We start from the raw sequence: 22667 nt of genomic DNA on the forward strand, positions 1-22667 counted from the left end.
AAAAATAATTAAACAATTTTTATACAATTGTAAATATGAAAAAACTTGATATAAATTCTAATAATTATTATAAAACATCTAATATTTCAATTTTTTAATAAAGACAAACTGAACGTTAAAATTTTTAAAAGATATTGACTTCTTCCATAATAATCTCCATAAATCATAGATTAATCTAAATAACTCATAGTTTTTTTTCTATACTATACATGATGTTTCAGAAGTCATATTGCATGTTGGATCAGGGGGATTTATTGTTAGGAATATTGGAAATTCTATCTGTTTATTTATTTATATTTATATTATATATATTTATTTTATGTTTATTTATGTATATTTATTTATTTTGGATATATTTAGATATATAATGGAGTTGCAAAAAGCAAGACGCTCGAATGTTTTCGTTACTTATTATAACAAAAAAACTTTTAGGGAAAGACCATTTGATGTAACAACGAAGAAAATCTTATTAATGTCATTTTTTATGGGATTTCAAAGCTATCAGCTCTTTTTAGATAACTTCATCATTACGTTATAATTGATGTCAAAATGAATTCATCGGCGTAACACGTCGGCATAATGCACGGATAAAATAACCTTGAACTTCAAAATTTAAGTTCAATAAAAAAAAGGTTACAATTGTAATAACAATATGTGTATTATTAGCTAGAATAACAAATCAAATCTTTCTAAATAATTTTAATATTTTATTAAATTATGTTTCTCTCATATTTTAAATTTTATTCGAACGATAATTCTTAATTGTAATATACAATATATAATATATAATTCTATTATAATATAAATAATTCTATTATAATTCTTAATGATATAATTTTTAATCACTCTAAAAATTTTTAACAAAGGAAAGAAACTTGCGCAACGATGTAAGATATTTTTAAAAGCATAAAATTTGAGAAACGGTTGGCCGCATTTCAATTTCACGTCTACTTTTAATACTTACTGGCGGCACGTGAATTGCGACTATCGGCGATTAAAGTGGCTTTAAAACACTGGAAATATAGTATAGGAAACTATAAGTTACTTCGTATAAAATATTCTTGTAGCAGAGGTCCATTTCATTGAGATCACCTCAGAATGACGAAGGCGTCTTGATAGAGGAAACGTGTTACGGAAGTATGCCGTGAATACAAAAGCACACTAACATGTATCTCTTCGCACATCGCGCATCAGTCAGCGAATGTATTCTCGAAGAACAAAAAGATGTTTTGTGAACCAAATATCATCAACGGTCGTTCAAATGTCTGAGGGATTTGTCTAAATGGAGCAGAAAAGCATTATATGATTCTTCCATTTTTATGGTGTCTCCGTTTAATATGTTTATTCTTGTTTTAAGTGTTTTGAAGAATTTCTAATATCTTCTATTGATATATTTGTTTCGTCGTTCAATTTTAACAATAAATCGTATGAAAGTATTGTTAACGATTTTATATTTAATTTTACTTATCGAGGAAATTATTATGATTTTTATTTATGAGAAAATGTTTTCTTACGCAGTAAAAATAGAGTAGTATAACAAAAATTTGAAAAATCATGTAGAATATCATTATGATTCGAGAAATTTTCATAAACAAATATGCTATAGAAAAAGATTGCGAGTAAAAAGAAGATATATTACAGGGTGATTCTTAAATGCATATTTTCAGTCGTAAATCTATGCATTACAATACGTAAAAAACATGAATCTATGTCTTACATATGTACATCTCAATTTTCGTGGTATAGATAATTGAAGAAAATATGCAATGTATCTACCTACTGCCTTCCTTAGCATTGAATTCCGCACTCCCTCGAAATACCAAGTATACTGGATTCAATATTAATGGATTCAATTTTATTTAATTTATATCGATGAATACTTTTTGTACATTAGATAAGATTTTTTTTAAGCATGTTTAAGCACAAGGTGAACACATCAAATATTTTCTTCAATCATCTATAACTCGAAAACTAATATGTAATGTATGAATATATATATATATATTTTTTACTTTATTTACTATGTGGATTCATCACTCAAAGAATGAATATGCATTTGTTTTATGAATTTTATGAATTGTGTTGTGAACATTCTAATATTTATATTTAATGGTTATGAGAATGTCGGCAACCGTTTCCTTTTTATGACTTTAAAAATTATTTGGATATCTGTTTAAAAATATTTATAAAAAAGAGTTATCTGTTTAAAAATATTTATAAAAATATATAGAAATTCACTCTAAAGAATTTGTGAATGGAAAAATTAGTATTTCTTTCAATAGATGCTCGTATAAATAATTCACAAATACAGATATGGTGATCAAAATTATCAAGTAGCTGAATAAATAATGAAGAAATAATAACATCTATAATACTTAACAATAATCTGTAAAAATATATAAATATAAATTTAATTTTGATCTAATTCATAATATTATATTAAAACAGATTAATACTAGGTTATTCTAGAGCTATAAATTAGTTGATTTATTTAAAAGTAAATGAAACAATTTATAATTTATTTACAAGCAAATAAAACATTCTTAACAAATACTATCAAAGGTATAATAGTTGGAATAAAGATCCACATATACATAAATCTTCATATTCAATATTGAAACAATAATTGTTATAAGACAATTATTGTTCGTATATATTGTTTCATTTATATTATAATTCATACAGGAGGTAGCCGAACAACATGCGAAGTGATTGACATAAGGTGATTTCTTCTGAAAAAATAAAAAAAAAATAAAATTTTCATTTTTGGCTTAGTTTTCAAGAAAATCGAGTTTGAATATCATGTACATTCCTATGTAATTCCGACAAAATTAGAGTTCATGGAGGTATAATACATATCGTATTTGTAAACATTGCTTTATGATACCGAACAATCAGCTTTGGTTTAAATACCACAACGATGAGTTACTCGAACAGGGAATGTTACATTACCATGTTTCGGCAATCAGGTGATCAGAGTTGTACATTTGATAACAAAGAAAACATTTCAGTAATTTTGTAATTAAGAAATAAAGTTTTCTTTGATTAATTTTCCTTGTATTTTTTCTTCCATTCAGTAGCTTCTAAACGTCAATAGATATTGTTTGCAAGCACAAAACATACTATATACCGCTCAACAATACATAATTTTACTGCAATGGCATATGAATGTAGCAAATTTTCAAACTCGAAAACTAAACAAGAAAAAATTTTATTCTATATTTCTTTCTTATTTTTCATCAGAAATTTTACAGTATATTTTACGGCGTATTTTGTATACAATAATAGATATAAAATGTAGATATAAATATAAAGTTTATATTGAATATTTTGTCTATATTAAATACTTATCCATTCTAGAACATACAATTATATTATACATTCATTTTTTTGTTAATTATATTTAAATTTTATAAAATTACGAATTTCTTTCTATTTCTTTTTTTTTGTTAATTATATTTAAATTTTATAAAATTACGATTTTCTTTTTATTCTTTAAATTTATAGTCATTTTTATGAGCCATAGAGACTATATTTATTAAACTTACAAACATTTCAGAAATATGGTTATAGACTTTTTTGAAAAAATTTTTATTATATACATGTATTTTAAAGAAATATTAGTGCCAGTTAAGCTAGTGCTGTTATTCGGTTACGTATAATAAAATTGCGAATGAGAATAAGCAGATGCTCAACATCGATGTGACTCAAAATCGTGTAATTATCCGCGTATCCATAGCAGTATCCATAGATAGATGAAAATTTAGAAGTAGCAAACGACTCGTAGTTATGATATCTTTGAAAAGAATAGAAGCATGCACTAGCCGTGAAATGGAAAAGAGGATGTTTTCATGTAAATCATTTCTTACGATTTTCGTTTGTGATTCTTAAACTGTAATCCGCGATTCCTGTGGGTCCTTTGAGCGCATAGTCAAGAATCCGCAAATCAAACCAAATTTTGGAGGCAAATTGACATAAAAATAATATTTATGAGTCATTCCCAACACTATTCGAATTCTTGCAACTTCTGGGGATACAGTATCCCCTAACATTGTTGATAATTTTGTTATACACCTGAAACACTTGAAAGAAACTTTCAAACTTTATTTTCCTTCCCTGAAGTCAGGAAATGACTGAATAAGGAATTCATTTCATTGTCAAGAAATTCATGAATTGAAAACTAAACTTGATCTTTTTGGAACAACTTGCAGAATTGTGATGCGATAGTTCTATAAAAATTGCTTTCCACCAGAATAGTGGAGTTAATATTTCCTGAGTTTTAATTGTGCGTGAGGAATACATTCATATGTCGAACTGGCAGAAAAACCTATCAAACAATTACTCCTCTTTTTCACGTATTTGTGCGAAAAGATATTCTCTAGCCTTAGTATACATAAAAAACAAATATAGAAATCAATTGGATGCCAAATCATGGATTTATGGATACAGGTTGATCATGTAAATATCAAATATTGAACTTAAATATTGTATATCTAGCAAAAATAGATACTTAGATATTGTATATCTGGCAAAAATCAGCATCATCCATCCCACAGTAAATAGTAATAAATCTATTTTACTTTTCATAAAAATGTTATAATTATGTTCTAACATTTTTAGTTATTAATAAAGCTGTTTTGACAGACTTTGTAATGTAAACTAAACATGAGATTGTAACAATTTGCATAGTGAAAAATAAATAGATTGTATACGTGAAAATATTTTCTTAACTTCTATTACCTTTGATTACCTTCTATTAAAGAAATAGTTAGAGGTCCGACAAAATGCACATCATATCAATGGAGTCTTCGAAATCACAAAGTTTAAGAATCGAGAGGTTAAAGAATCAAGAACTATCTAATCACCAAAAACTATGCATTCTGAAAATAAATCTATAAATCTCGTAGATATGTTAATTGACCATTGTTTTTAGAAAAACTTGATTTTAAGTCGATTGCAAAGATCTTTCAATTTAAAAACTGATTCTTAAAGTAAAACGAAAGGAATGTAGTCAAAGAAAGGTTGTGTCGATCAATTAATCACTTTAAGAATCAATTAGTCTTAATCAGAACAATCAAGTCGAAGATATCAGATAAGCAGCTCAATTCTCACTCGATCGTTAAACAAAAAGTTTTTACTCTGAAAGAGAAGTTGTACAACTTAAAAATTTCAAAAAATTCGGAATTTGTAGAATGTATATTAATGCTGATAGTGAAACCAGTTCAATTCTGGTAAGCAAGGGGTTCATAGAAGTAAAAGAAGTCAAAATAATTATAAGTTTTTATATTATGTTAAATAATACAAAATTAATGATATGAACTTAATAATAATTTTTTTATTGGTGGAATTTTTATATTAATTGAGCAGTTATCTAATTTCTATGTTCATAGTGATTTTATGATTATTCACGAAATAAAATAACTTCATTAGTAAATTGGCAGACTTATTATGGATCAAATAAAAAAATAACTTCCTATATTAAGGAAGTTATTGAGGGATATATATAAATGATTGAATGACACTTAAATATCTGTATATTCATTTATTAAAAAAAGAAATTGATCTTATAACAATATTCGAATCAAAAAATTTCACCACTTTCATAATAATCATTACGTTATTTCTTTGTTTCTCTGGAAAAGCTAGACACAAATAAAATAATAAATATATAATAAATATAAAATATATGCTACGCACAAAAAAATATATATGTATCGCTTATACCAATAATATGAATATGACCTCGAAATCAATACAAAGTTATGTTTACATTATACATTACATATATACAATTGTACGAACATTTTTTTGATAGTTTCAGTTTCTATATATGTATATTTATATTTATTATACATATACTTTATCTATATAAGTATATATATTTATTATATAATGTATATTATAATATATTATATATAAATTATAATATTATATACATATATATATATATATATATAATATCCTATTTAATAGATATACTTATACATACATACATCAATTCATATTTAACCTACAAAAAGAGAATTTCGACAATTGGAAAATTCAAAACAATTTGAAACTTTATACAAATGTCGTTTATACGATCCTAGTAATAACTTTTTTCCTGTTGAAATCTTTTGTACAAAGTTTTTTTAAATCATCCTCATCCTCGTTATTTTTAAAGATTTAAAAAAAATGTGTCAGAACCAAGTTATTTAATTTCGAGTAACAAGTATTGCAGTTTATCATTTTTCTTAACGAAATTATTTTTTTCGAATTTTCAAACTCATCACCATATTTTTAATCGCGGTGAAACATTTTTCTTTTCATATTATTGTAGTCGGGAAATATACGTATTTATATTACGTATAATATTTGTATAATAATTTTTTCATATGAAAAAATTATAGTAATTTGAAGAAAAGTGTTCAATTAAAGATCTCACTTCTATTCTAAATATTTAAAAAATATCTTATATATGTATTATATATGAGATATACTCAATAAAATCTTTTCTTATATAGCTGCTGAATAGATTATGACTCAAAATCTGCTAATCAACCAGTTTCATCAGATTCTGTGCCAGCCAATTACTTTGTAAATACATAAAAAATAAAGTACAGATATAATAAGAATCCTCCTCTACAAAAAAAACAGAAAGAAATTTACATATGCACTACTATTCTCTCAATTATGATCGAAGGTCTAACGTTATGTTTTATGTGTATTTTGAATACTTCGTATTCAAAAATACCTTAAAGTTAATGGAAATCACATTCAACATTTCTTGTAAAATACGTTTAGACAAAAAAAAAATAAGAAAATCTTCATTTAATTATTTTTTTGTAAAATACCATAATTTTATGCCAGATGATTTGGAAGTCAACACATACTACATTTCTAAAATTATAAAACAATGATTTTAGAAAATCGAGAAAAAACGATTCTGTTGAAAAAAAAGATAAAATATTAATAAATATTTGTCCTACAAAACTAAATAACTATTGTAGGCGATCATTGGGATGATCGCCATAGGAACGGATTGTTTATGTTTCGAAAAGAGGTTTGTGCCTGGGAAGGGAGATGGCTGAGCGGACGACAGTCCGACAGTCGAATAAAGACTTTTGAGAAGGAAATATCACACGCCTCGAGTTCTTCGCCCTTTTTTCATTACACTATTTTTTTATATCGTGAAAGATAACGAATATATTGTGATGAACAAGATAAAAGAAATACTATATTGTTTTTTGGTATATTGATTGCTATATTGTTTCTGGATATTATCATGAGTATTTATGAACTTGTATAAGATACTATGATGATGAAAAATTTTCAAAAGTTGTTGAAAAAAATTTCAGTACAATAATACAAAAAATAAAAATTTTTTTAAAGAGGAGGGTGTTTTTTCCTATAGGACTATTTTGCAGTAAAGAAAAAGATTATTTCGTTATTAGCATCCCGTAAACTATAGGTATTTGTGTAAAATTTCAAATTTTTTTCAATTTTATAGCTTGAAAACTTTTGATAAAAATTTTAAAATTCCTTGGAACATAAGTTCCTTTATAGAATGCGCGCGAATGGAATCGACAGACGAGAACGTTAAATGAAAAGGAAATTTTTTTCATTAGTTTCCTTTGCTGTATGTGTGTTTTTGTCACAAGAAATGTCCATTAATGGCACCAGAAACAATAAAAAGTCATTTATTTTAGAATTCAATTTTCGATAACATTGAAAATAGAAGGAAAAAGAGTTTTCTAAATATCTAAGGAAGATATTCATAAAATATGATTTACATCTTCAATTAACATTTTATTTTCATAATTGAAAAATAATTAAAATAAAATTTATTAATTCTATTATTAATTTTAAAATAATCATTAAAACGTTACGTACTTATATATAAATTAAATCTATGAAATTAAAATATTAATTTTCAATTGAGGATAATGGTTTTTTATGAAAATTATTTACATAATTATTATCACAATGTTACACATTATTTCGAAGCTTAGATTGAGCAAAATCTGCTAAAAACATATACTGAATAATTAATTTTGAATTTTCAAACTTTTCAAAGTCTAGATACAACTCGGAATATACATATGTAAGTTTTAACACACTTCTAACTACAAATGTATTCATATCTTATAACTACGTATTTCATATATACGAATTAATCTTTTATTTAACTTAGATGCATATGTCTAATTAAATATAATAACAAGTAATTAGTGGTTTACTCAGCAAGAAAAATACTAAAAAATACTAAAAAAGATATATATTTTACTTTTATTATATATTATGCAATTACCAACTTTTTTACTTAAGGAATACAGAAACCTCATTTCATGATTCAATTTATAGAGTATTCAGTTTAGATTATTATTATATATTTCTTTCTCCTACTTATTGTATTTGAAAATAAATACGAAGTGACAATGGTTTTTGAAGTATATGCAATTATGACGTTTCCTTTTCCTTAATTACAGTACAGATTTCGTCTGCGGTTATAATTGCAAAATGCATATCAGAGTCAGTATTATTGTCTAAAATAAGAAAAATTCACTCTTTGCATAAAACAATATTTTACATGTTAATTACATTAATAATTTTAATGCATTTACAGAGAATTTGAAAAATATGAATACATAATAAATAAAACTACTAAATAGTTAAGATATATACGATACATAAATAATGTGGGGTATTCTCAGAAAAAGTCCGGAACTTTCTGCAGTGCCCAAGTGTAACGACGAGTCACCATGAGTCACATATTGACTATAACAACGACTCATCCACCAACAACGATAACAATATCCAACCTTTGCTCAAAAACTCCGATAACATAAGTATAAAAGGGCCATCCCCAAACTCCTCAAGTTAGTTCGATTCCGCCAACCAAACGTAAGTGTTTAATTTATTGTACTATTTTATAAATAAAAGTTACGCTGGAATACTACGGTATTCCGGGTCACATAAAAAAAGTGTTCTATTCAAATCCTGCGTAACACCAAGAACGAAACAATTGTCGCCTGTGAAGTGCCACTTGGGATGTTTAGAGCAAAGATTAGGTCTGGAAATATTTGTTTTAGTCGTCCAGGCCCAGGTCTTAAAAATTTTAAGGGCATGAGTGTGTGAAAATGATGAAGCTTCGAGAAGGTATATTAGAGAGAGAATCGTAGAGTAAATACATAGGTAGAGAGTCGTGAGTCGTCAGAGAGATTCTAGAGAAAGTGAGACATCAGAGAAAAAGACGTAGTGAGATTAATAGAGTAGTGAGACATCAGAGAGAGGAAGAGAGAGAGAGAGAGAGAGAGAGAGAGAGAGAGAGAATCTAGCGAGTTGTGAGAGCAAGTTTTAATCTTTCTGTTACCACAGCATTAAGACTTTTATTTCTATCTATCTCATTTTAATAAATTTTGCAACTTTATTTAACAACGTAGAATAAAATATTCCTTTATTTTACTCCTACAGTAATTTCAAAATATAACATATGTCATAACATTTAGTAAATGAAATAATTGTCTATTTAGATTTCACATATTAAATTATATTAAAAACAAGAGTTTACATTTAAAAACATTTAAAGAGTTTACGTTTAATTTCGTTTCAACTAAAATTGTAGACTTAGTAAAAGTATTAAATAATATGCGAAATATATTTGTCTGAATATAAACATGTAGTAAGTATCTACTATTTTGGATTTCTTACAAATTCAATGAACTTATAAAATTTTTTAATTAAACTTTTTATAACAGACTATTTCTTTGCTTTATAGACAAAATCATTTCAAAAATAAGAATACTTTCGTATTTTATTATAGTACTATTAAAGTTGTATACGAATTTGCTATAAAAATATTAAATTAACTTTTAAAAAAAATCTGCATGAAAATTTAAATACATACATATATACTCTTATAGATGTATTTGATTATAGATATTTCATTGTGTATGTTTTCATTAGTATCTTCTTTTATTACATAATTGATTATAACATTTTCGTAAAACCCAATTCTATTATTTATTATTTATTATTATTTTATTATATAGAGTGTCCCGAATTTAAATATTAAAATTTTGGAAGCATGTAGAAAATTAATAAATTATTGTAAGAAAAAAAATTCTTTTGAAATTTGCTAGTTTTTGTTTCATTCTTCGCAATTTTTCTGTAAAATGAAGTAAAAATGAATAAATTCTTAAAGGATTCCTTAATTTAATTCCAAATTTTTCTTAGTTTATCTACACGCTCTCAAAGTTTTAATATTTAAGTTCGAGACAATCTATATAATGTTTATTACTGTTTTATTATTTATTATTTACTATTTATTATGTATTATTTGTTATTTGTTATTTATTATTTATTATTTGCTATTTGTTATTTATTATTTCTTATTTCTTATTCCTTATTTATTATTTATTATTTATTATTTATTACTTATTACTTATTATTTATTATTTATTATTTATTTATAATGCCAATTATTATTGTTATATTGTTTATCTAAAGTTTCATACGAACTTAGTACTTATGCATATTTAGCAGATTCGCAGTTAGGCGTTTTCATTTCTATTCTTTTCTATTCTTTTTTTCAGTTTTTTGTACAGAATTTCTTTCCTATTTCTAATGTTTTTTCCAAGGTCTTACCTAAGTCTAATTAATCCTCCGCTTCACTTTGTTTCCGCCCTCTATTCCTTTACTATTTTTATTTTTTTTCTCTTTCTCTTTCTTTTAAGGACAAATATTGAGAACTACAAATTTATATATGTATATATAACGTACGTAGCTTTGACTATATTACTATCACAATATTACACAGTTCCCTAAAACTATAAAGCAATTACTAACTTGATATTTCATAATTTTTCGGACTGAAATATATCAAATAATGAATATTTGTTACATACAAATGTTCAGATTAATTTTTATTGACGAAACAGACGGAACATTGTTAATGGAATTGAAGAAAAATTAAACTTCTGTATACGGTTACATAGAAATTACGCAGTACAAATTACGAACTTGATAAATAAATAAATGTAACAGACGAGATTAAATGTCTTTAATTAAATCATTACACCTAATAATTTAGTTATCGAAATAATTGAAAATATAATGTTTCTTTTTAAACTATTTATATCTACAGAAATAAAGATAATTTTATATTTTATTAAAGTTAGAAGTTTTAATTTATTATTTCAAAATAAAATATTAAATTTTTATTTATAATATTTATTTATAAAAAATAATAAATTAAAGCTTTATTCAATGATTTTATTAACAATAAAATAAATTTAAAATAAATAAGTTTTATTAAAATAAATTTTTTGTTTTAATTTAAATGGAAACATGAGAATATGAGGTAAGAATTTATATTTCATTTCGGCACAAAAATAAATCTTTATATTATTCTTATTGAAATAATTAACATAATTAACATAATGATATTATTAATAAGAATAATAAAATTAGTGCGATTATATAAAATGAATTTATTTATCTTAAAGAGAAGATTATTGTAATTAATATAGTAATTTCAATATTAAAATCTGAGAATAATAATCTAATTTAAAAAAAAAAGATACAGAAAATGGTAATATGAATTTAGAAATTAGATTAAAACCACATTCGATATTTTTAAAAATTTGATTTTAATTATTGAAATTAATTTATTTCAGTTATAAATAATGAAAAAATAATTTGAATTAACATTATAAAATTTAAATACATATTAAAATTTAAAATTATACATATAAATTAAATTACAAATTTTTTAATTAGAAATTAAATGGCTGTGATAAATCTTAGAGATGTAATAGATAGTAGAGATGTTCTAATTAAATTATTTCGGAATTATTCGCATACATATGTCTTTCTCGTGAAAAACGTAAATTTACTTTCCATCAACAGTTATTAAAAAATAGAAACAAGAAGAAATTTCGAGGCATATTTTACCACCACAATTTCATTCTTTTTAATTATAGTTACACAAAATTGCGTAATATTATACATATGTTATATTATGGAGAGGAAGGCAAAATGTACACGTTCGAATAACCTGTATCGCTCGACTAAATAACTGCGAGCTACCTGTCAGAAACAGGTATTAACGTCAAGCCACAGAAACCCAGTAAGAGTATCTATGGAATAGTTGAACGAAAATATTTGTGTTTTTCTTTAGTTCCATAAAATTTATCAAATAACCCGCATTCGTCCGATCATGGCCGATACATTGCTTATAGGCGACTGGAGACAGAACTTATATCCCGATTGTTCACGGTTCAATGGATCATTCTTGCCTGAACTAGATATTATCTCGTATTTTTTGACAAACACGACAAACTACTGTTTCCTGTTTTATAGAAAAAGGAATATTTTTGACAAATATGACAAACTACTGTTTCCTGTTTTATAAAAAAAGGAATATTTATATTTTAATTAACAGCGTAAGATTACTATCAAATGGCTTACTTTTATAAACCTCCAATGCATGTTATTTAAAATTTCTGAATTTAACAATGATGCTTAATCTAACAATAATAATGAAACTAACAATGCATTATCTTTTCTTAAAATAAAATATTAATAGTCAAATGGTAACAAAATATATATTATGATTTTTATGTAATGATAATATGTGTATGTGTCATGTTTCTTTCGATTAATCTTACAACTAGCATTATGCAGTATATACTATATATAACGTCACCTGCATTTTTATTAAAATAAATTATATTTCTTTATAATTTAGTCAATGTAGACATTCTGTATAAAAAGCTATATGTTATATAGCTTTATAATTTAGTCAATGTTCGACATTCTCTATAAAAAGCTATATGTTAAATTAATTTAGGTGGTGTTTTAATACTAATTCTATAAAATTTATTGCATAAAAGACAAGGACAATATGAACACAAGAATAATGTTCCCGTTTTTTCTCGTCTTTCATACAATAGGTTTATAAAATTAAAATTAAAATATTTCTTAAATTATTAATTTTTCGACATATATGGGTTAACTTTCTAGAAAAGCTACATCGATTAAAGTACAAAATATATGTTATTCAAATTAAAAAGCAAATTTGCACATTGCACATAAGCAAATCTGCAATTCTCTGCAATCTCCATTTGCACATAAGCAAATCTGGTTTATGTCCTCCTCGATACAGAATGTTTTATTCCAAACATTTTTTCGAATAATGAACAGTAGTACTAGTAATAATTACATGGATAACTTAAAAAGAGACAACCTGTTTCTATAAACTGTAAATATCTTACGTAAAATAGTGTACAAGAAGTTGCTTTCTCCGAAATATAAATTATAAATATATACCGACTTGAAATTTTAATACGTTAAATGGTGCGAAAAAATTAATATTGTAGTTGCAATGGTAAATTTTTCAGAACTGAAACGAGTGTAACCTCCAAATTTTTTTAAATACAAAGATACATTAACATTTCTTTAGCTATTCGATAATTATTATTAATCTTAGCAACTTTTATTTAAAATATTTTTTTGCATTCTGCATGGTTAAAAAATTGCAGTAATAAATACCTATTTTTCTCAAGAATAACTTTGAAAAATATCTTTCATTCATTCCTAAATATTTATTTTACTCCTCTTTCTAAAACAGTTTTTTACATACAAATAATATTTTAATAGAAAACTGCAGTGTATCAATCTCAAAAAGTTACAATATTCAGAACTAATGAAGTTCATTCTTGTCTAACTAGCGATAGTATGTAAACAATACTCAACAAAAATAATCAATAATATCATGATTTATACGTTGTACGGTATCTCTTTCATAACTATCATATATACATGGTGGTCTATTTAAATGAAGCTAAATATCTTTCCGAATTGTAATGATACAAAAAATATTTTTTACCTATTGTGAATGGTATTGGACCTATATTGGTAAGAATTTTTTTTAAGGTCATTTTTTTCAAGGACTTTTTAATGTCATTGATGTTTTTTTGATGTTTTTTTAATTGCATCGTAGAAAAGTACGTTTAAATATGTAAAGAACATGACCTTAAAATGACATTGATATCAAAAAATTACACGTATAATTTTATCTCTAACGAGATCACTGATCTTACCTAATAAAATCATATTAAAATATTCTAGAAGATTTAATCATACAATGTTTAAGACAGTATTTACTTTTTTCTAAGTTACTATCGTCACAGTAGATGTTCAAAGTGTTGTGTTTCTACGATAATGCACTGTCTGAAATGAGTAACAAGCGATTGTAATGATTTTTCGATGATTTTCGATTGCAGCAATAGCTCTAACTACTCGATTTCTCATATCCTCAAATCTAATTGGCCGTTCGTTGTAAATTGTTCGTTTCAATTTTCCTCACAAAAAAAGGAAAAATCTATTGAAATGAGGTCCGGTGAAAGCAGTGGCCATAAAACAACTCCATTACGACCAAACCATCGAATTGGAAATTTGTAATCTAAAATTTGCTTGATAAGGCGTGTAGAATGAGTCAGACAATCATCATTCATATTACATTCTTAGACGAATGATACATCATGCATGAACATTTGTAGTTCACCTTGCAAGAATGTTGCATACTTTTCTTCGTTTAAAGTATCGTTAATGAAATACGGATCAATTATTTCATTATTCAAGATGCCGCACATTTATTTTCCAGAGTTTTTGTTTCTCCACTAATTTTCCAGTGTGGATTTTCGATTGACCAGTAATGCATGTTTCTCAGATTCAACTGACCATGATTGGTGAAAAATGCTTCGTCAATAAATAACACTTTTTTAAGAGAATGATTGGTAACTTTTGTATTGCTGCAAACCCCACTGAGAAAACGATTATAAAAGCATATAATTTACAAAATCTGTTCCGTGTAGATCTTGATATAGAGATAAATGATATTAGTGGAAATTCCCTTCTTTTAATATCCGTATTATGCTAGTTTTAAAAATGCCACTCTCACACTCAAATTATCTTAGACTCACATATGGATTTTCATTAACTTTAGCTACAATAATTCCTTTATTTCTTTCGTTATTAATAATTTTAATTCTAACATGTTTTCACAATACTGTCAGTTTAAAGAAAATTTTTATCACCTTTGTGTATGTATTTCGTGATGGACATTTATGATTAGGAAATGTATCTCTGTACATTTGAACTTCTTCTCTCAAACACTGATCACTTTTGCTATAAATAAATATCTTATTGATCTTTTCTTCCATTAAATATTCTATTATGAATTACTGACAAATTTCAATACACTGATCGGGATTTCAAGCTACTAGAAAAGATTATCATTGACGATGTAGTAAAAAAATAGTAAACATCTTTATTTATATTTATTATGAGGTTCTTGAACGTCGCGTCTTGGCCAAGGTCTGTAATCTCGACAGAGATAAATTTATAAGTGAAACTTAAATTTTTCGATATCAATTATTCATATCACTTAAAGGTCATATTCTTTACATATCTGAACGTACTTTTTTACCAGTTACAATGTAATAAAAAAATATAGTTGTAAGCGAAAAAAACACCAATGATCTTAAAAAATTTTTGAAAAAAGTGCCTTAAAAAAAAAGTTCTTACTTCAAGTTATACATCTTTCGATAATATTCACGATAGGTAAAAAATAATTTTTGTATCATCACAATTCGGAAAGATATTTAGATGGCCTCACCTGAATGAACTACCCTGTATATACATACTTATTGTTAGGGCTTGTCTTTATTACGCAGATCTGTATATATGTGTATTTAATATGTGTATGTCGGATGTACACTATATATCCACACATTAAATACATGTTAGTATACACTATGTATACCTTTTGAACATTACAGATACATATACACAAAAGACAAATTCAATCATATAAGCCTCTGATTTTAGAATTATTTTAACGCTATGTGCATTAGTAATTAATGCACATAGTAATACATTTATTAAAAATAATATACTAGTAATATGTTTATTAAAATTAATATACTAGTAATATATTTATTAAAAATTTCTTTGAAAAAATTTTTTATGAACTTTTACAAAAATTGTTATAAATGATAGAGTTTATTTTATAGATACTTACATTTAATAAATGACATTTTTATAAAAAGAAATCATTTTCTCACTCAGCTTACTTCTGATTGATATCTATGTGTATTTTGAGTATTCTTTCATACTCAATATTCTTAATTATTTGCCTCCAGATTTTTTTTATCTGGATTCTATTGAATTGTAAATTCAACACCAACTAATGTATTGAGATAATTTCAATCTTTGATATATCATAATATACTATTAATATCACATATTTTACTTTGGAAATTATAAATAATTTGCCATGAATCTATACATCCAACAAATAAAAATTGGGTAAAGATTCTATTTTATTTAAAGTTTGAAATATTTTTGTCATTTCCAATAACATAAAAAAAAGCATTATTGAAAATGTATAATTCAAAAGAAAGGCAATGAACTAACATTCGTTTTCTATACAAAATATTTTTCTATTAATATTCATTATTTTTTTTTTATATGACATTGAGTCTTGTTACTTTCACTCATACTCTTTTCATTATAGAATATCCAAAAAAAAAGTGTATTCCTTGTTGGAGGATCAAATTAAACCTTGAAAAATAAAAATTACATTTATCAAGGCTATGTACAAATGTAAAAGAAACGTAAAGAAATGTTTCTTATTTCATATTTGAATGAATATTTTTCTTAATTGAATGAATGTATATATTATTGCCTATCGGAATACAGAATTGTAAGTTCAAGTTCATCTCATTGATATTGTTGCGGCGCGATGTTTCAAACGGTATGATCGCGATTCACGCGCTTGTATTTGAGGCAGATAACGACCGTGTGTGAAGTATTATGAAGAGAAGAAAGATACGATTTCGATAGATGATCGGAGATCGCGAGTAGTGAACTGTATTGATTTCAAATGAAGTACTAGGACTATAGCTTACGATGGTAGAGCAGCTCACAGTAGAGTAGTAATAATGACTATAATTCGAAACGTATGACAACGCACTGACGTAATACGCACTCTATGGTTGTATTTTTATGTGCAGTGATATGCACTGATGCACTGTTGAGTATAGTAACGCATAGAATTGAATTTGATGTATCACTGACTTCCTCGCTGACGGTGGGCTTGTTTTATAGGAAAACGAGCGCGGGCCAATCATTTTGAACTGTGAGCCGTTTGATTGCTCTGATGTAAAAAACGGTGAAATTATTAAGCATCGATACAATGATCAATGTCAGCTGTTTTTGAGGAATAAACTATCTCGTCACAATAGCCGCAATAGAAGGTGGTTACGTTAGGACTTCTATCAGCATAAAAAACGGGTAAGTCGTTGTCCTTATCTAAAAATTGAATAGTAAATTATTTTATGAAAGAAACTTAACGTCTTTTGTACGCATATATCTAATATATACACAATTATGAGAAATCGCCCGAACAGATATGCAACTTGTTAGTATAACTGATCGTCTATCAAATTAATAGATACTGGACAACTATTTCATCATAGAGGTTATTTGACTGAATCAATGCGTGATTACGATAATTGTCTATGAAGTAAATAAATGCGCGTAATGATGTATATTGATGTAATGATGTCATAATATTTGTCTGTATATTATCTTGATTTTCTTGATACGGATATTTAATTACTATTTGAGAAATATTTCTGATCTGTTGTTGCTTAATCTTCTTTTTTACAAAACTAGAAATCAGAACTTAATTTATTCATGATTTCAGAATCATACATACATCTCTGAGCCAGTCGAATTATTATGTCCTCGTGTTTGTATTTTCAATAATAATAACATATCATTAATCTGCAGCATATTGTTCAATGCATCGGGAATCAAAGAATTCTGATAAAGAATTCTCTTTGAAGTTATCCCTTTTCCTTTCTCGAAATTTGTAGGACGAGCAAACTTCTCGTAGGCCGATAGATTAACTTTAGGTGCTTATGTAAAAAGAGCTGATATTGAGTTATGTAGAATAACAATTGAATTACTTCATGAATTACAATAAAAGTTATAATAATTAGTTAAGTTACAATAATTCAGTCACATCGTATTTCATTATATTATTATTCAGTTTTTTCATTTAATTAAATTACAATATAATTCGTAATTCAGATCTCTCATTCAATTAGATTATAATTTAATTCGTTTTTACAATCGAATTACAATGATGAAATGCAATTTACTCAAGAATCAGAATTAATATTTAAGAAGTAAAGAGATGGAAAAAAGCGAAATTCAGGTATAATGAAATTGGAAAATAAGGTAAAATGTTCAAGGCAAAAAAAATTAATTTCAGTGGTTAACATGCTATTCATAAATTTATTTATATGATCAAAAATGAACTTCTTTATTACATATATTACATTTTAAACAGCAAGCATAAATTTAATATAAAAAAATAGGTATCTCATTTATCTAACTTATAATATATATCAAAAGAAAAAATAACGGCAATCATCAAATGTACTTGAAAAAAATTAATACGGAAAATTAAATTAAAACATTACTTAAGAAATAAATAAGTAAAATTTGAAAAAATCAATAGTGAAATAAAATAGAGCATTATCTAATGAAAATAGAAATCAAGAAAGAACAATATTCTTAGATTTTTACTAATTATTACAGAATTACATTGATTGAAGTTATCAATTATAACAATTGTCAACCAATTTTAAATTAGTTCTAATATATACTCTTCTTTCAAAAATTTTGTCATTAATATTGCTTGATGATTGAGAGGTTAGTCTTCTCTACAACTGCAGATGAAGCAAATCATGTATTTAATGAAAATTCTTTTAATTGATGGATATCTATCAAGTAAAGGCATATCTTGCGATGATTGAAATATTGAAGTACACAGAGAAATTTGATGATATCGATTCACATTTTGAAATTCTAAGTAATTGTAATATATATGTAACTCATTTCAATTACAATTGTATTTCAAGTATATTGTAATTCAATTAAACTCGTAGTTACAGTACCTACTCATTAAATTAATTTAAAAAGCTGAATTACGTATTTGAATTAATATGTTATTAAAGTATAATGTAATTAAATTATGTAATTGAATTACGATTCGCAATTCAGTTTGCACAATTGTGCCGATATTTGGGCCCCTTTTTTCGTTCAAATATTCTTTATAAAATTCATAAAAATGTGCATATCAAATCGGTCTTGGTAATTTTGAGATATATCACGGATTGATATATATTTCGGATTGGCATTAGAAGGGTTAAAAATTAGTTAACTCGAAGAGATAAAACGATTACTGATTTATTAATTAAATAAATGCTCTTGTTTGTTATCATAGTATAAAAAAATAAACATGCTGAAATATTTTTTAAGTTTTTTTAATAATGTAAAAGAAGGTTTAGCTGGTATATAAGATTTCAAACACACCTTTCTACCCTCATTTCTGTATCCACATCACGTAGAATAGAAGTATTGTATTTTCGTACGTTATATCTCTCATACTCAAAGAGGATTTTCTTTTATAAGTGGTTCAACACAGTGCAAATTCCAATCCTCGGATAATTGGAATTATTTTAAAAAAACTGTTAAAAAATTTAAGTTAAGATTATTAATTTAAACAAGATTTTCAATTTTATTAAATATCAGCCAAATTTTAATGAAAGTGATGTTAATGTTTCATAACATGGCTATCTACTCTTAAGATATTTTAGCATTTTATCAAGCATCGTGTAAAAAGTTTAAATTTATCACTATTTTAATTACTAGTAATTGGTAACTTACAATCAGATTAATATAAATATAATGAAATATTGTTAAAATGATTTTATCATTAATCATTAATAAATTAATTTCATATAACATCTTAGATCATTTTTCTAACCTATAACTCTATTATACATACTTATTTACTTATATTATAATTTCACAATTATCTTTAACCTTTTAAGTTTCTCAAGTTCTAAATGGACATACACGTCCTAGAGAAATTGTAAAATATTCTGGAATAGAAATATTAAATTTTTTTTAACAGTTCCAATGGCATGTTAACATCTTTGTTAATATATTCATTAAAAGTGTGTCAATTATATAATTTTGCTTAATATAATTAACTTTTTCAATTCCAAGACAAATATATCTCCGATAAAATTTTAATATGAATTCTTGAAAATTTGTGCACGAGAGTTTGTTCAATCGAAGTACGAATATCCCTATTAAATATTCTGTATAAAATATATTGTAGATATAATATAAATGCTGTTTATTAAATAACAATAATGGTGATTAAACAACAAATAACTAAACAAGACAAATAACACAGATTAGCGACTCAAATAAACTTTTTAAACAACATAATCGATTCTTTTTAACAGCTTAACGCTTCCTCACGATTCCCTTTTTGCAATTCGCCTGACTCTCTTTTTTTCAAAAAGAAAAGCGATCTATCCCAACATTGGTGCGCTTCTCGCACCTTATTCATACTTCTTTTCTTCCGTGCATTTCTTTGACCATCTAGTGTAATTAAATGCAACTAAAATAACCTACGATACTACAATATGTCATATAATTTATTTTATGGAAATATTATAAAATGAAGTTACAGTTTGTAGGAATTATTGAAATTTTTGATATGTAATATCTTTGCTATAAAAGATGTTTTACTTTTAATACTGATAATAATGAGATACCATTGTTCGTATTGGGACATATGGAAAGTTTTTAAATAAATTTGTTTAAAATTTTTTATTTCTATATACATAAAATAAAAAAATACTGAAAAATTAAATCCTCTGATTCAACATTTAAAAAATGGTATCGAAGGAGTTAAATTACCGATTTTATAATTAAAAAGAAATTTTAATATAGAAAATTTCAAGAGTTCAGTAATTCTGTTCTGAGGATATATTTTATGTCTATATATAAATATTTTATGAACTACTCAAATATGTATGTATACAACGTATTTCCATACTAAATTCTGAAATCTGAATTACGAAATGGAACAATTTAATGCAGCGAAAGAGTAATAATGAATTGTAAACAACGATCTCGCAGTAATCATGAAATTCTCTGTAATGCTTGTATTAAATTTAGTAATATTAATTATGGAAGTGTTCCGACAAATTTTTGACTCAAATAATGTAATTATTTAGTACATTTTAATATATTTTAGTACTAATTAAAAAAAATGGAATGAACTTTTAACTTCAATGACAATTATTTAGCTATAATTAGTTTAACATAAATAAAAACAAGAATTTGTTTGTCTCAATGTAGAAAAATTGAATTTAGACTGTAATATTTTGTGCATTTCCAGATATCATTTGCATGATATTGAGCTATTTTTCATTAAAAGGTCTTTATTCGAAATTCTACATCGTTCATGTAGAAATTTTAGTTTTCATATTTTGAGTTTATGGAAATCATCTATGTATTTTACAATAGTTGAGATGGTATTGTACGCTATCATAGAAACTCAACAAAACTTCAGAAGTTAAATTTTTATTATTTATATAATTCCATAATATTTCATTATATACACATAAATGTACGTTGCGAGCTGCAATAGCCCCTTCTCGTTCACAAGGGTCTACTCCGGTTAGCTCACGATCTTATTCCCTATACAACTAACGGGCTAGAGCATAAATTAACCTAAACACTCTGATCCGTTTTACAACGCCGACTTTGTTCGATCTTACTGATCACGGTGGGGTCCATAACTGTACTGCGAAAATAAATTCATCGAGCCAGGGATAATAATTTTCAAATTTATCATTTTCTCCACAGTAAGGATTTCCTGTGATCGTTCTTTCAATAATTTTGTTGCTGTTGTTATACCTGATTATCAATTCCAAGGCTCGGTAAATTTTTTTATCGCAACGACTCTCACCATAATAAATATAAAACAAGAATAAAATTGAGACAAAGAGTGAGTGTACAGAACGCGTCCCTCCGGCCTTAGCCCTACAATCAAGGCCAATTACCGTTAGACTTATAAGATGCTGCTTTTTGGCCCAAAACAAATGCCTTCCTAATCACGTGATTGAGGAGGACATAATAAAGTTGGCCCTATAAAGGCGACACAGAACAAACCACATTTGAGTTTCCGATCAACTTTCGAGCAAGAAATTTGAGCAAGCCTTCTTATTCACAATCACAGTAATCAGTGAATAAGTATGTGCAAAATAAAAAAATCAAAGAAAGACTCCAAGTGAGAATTAAAACCTTCACGTCCGAAAAAAAACATATCAGACACCACCACAAACAACAAAGCCGCAGTAGCAAACCTAGACTGCGCATCTGCATGCAAGGCATCTACATGGACTAAGAGAAAAGCCAAAAAGAACAACTTAAGATTACCATATCAAAAAAAAGGGCCACTACTAACCCAAACTTAGACTGCGCACTTGCATCCACATAAACTAAGAGAAAAGCCAAAAGAAACAACTTAAGATTACTATATCAAGAAAAAGGGCCATGTTCCTATCAGATTCATCTCCTGTCGCAAATATGCAGAAAAGTATGGAGCACATCAATTCAGACATCCCTACCAAAAACAGGTACAGCGTCTTCGTTGATTGTGCCATCAATGAGCTAAACGCAGGACCCCGGAAAATCACGGAATCACAACACGACATCTCAAACGCGAACACCACAACAAA

At 26.0% G+C, this 22667-nt stretch overlaps 1 protein-coding gene across 1 annotated transcript in view; it reads right to left on the bottom strand.

Annotated features, from left to right (window-relative positions):
- Positions 1-22667, bottom strand: part of LOC122539010 — a 53748-nt gene that overhangs the window by 741 nt on the left and 30340 nt on the right. The gene's annotated exons all lie outside the window — the stretch shown is intronic.

The sequence above is a fragment of the Frieseomelitta varia genome, unplaced genomic scaffold (genome assembly GCF_011392965.1).
Source record: "Frieseomelitta varia isolate USP_RPSP 00005682 unplaced genomic scaffold, Fvar_1.2 scaffold_187, whole genome shotgun sequence".
In the NCBI taxonomy this organism is placed as follows: domain Eukaryota; kingdom Metazoa; phylum Arthropoda; class Insecta; order Hymenoptera; family Apidae; genus Frieseomelitta; species Frieseomelitta varia.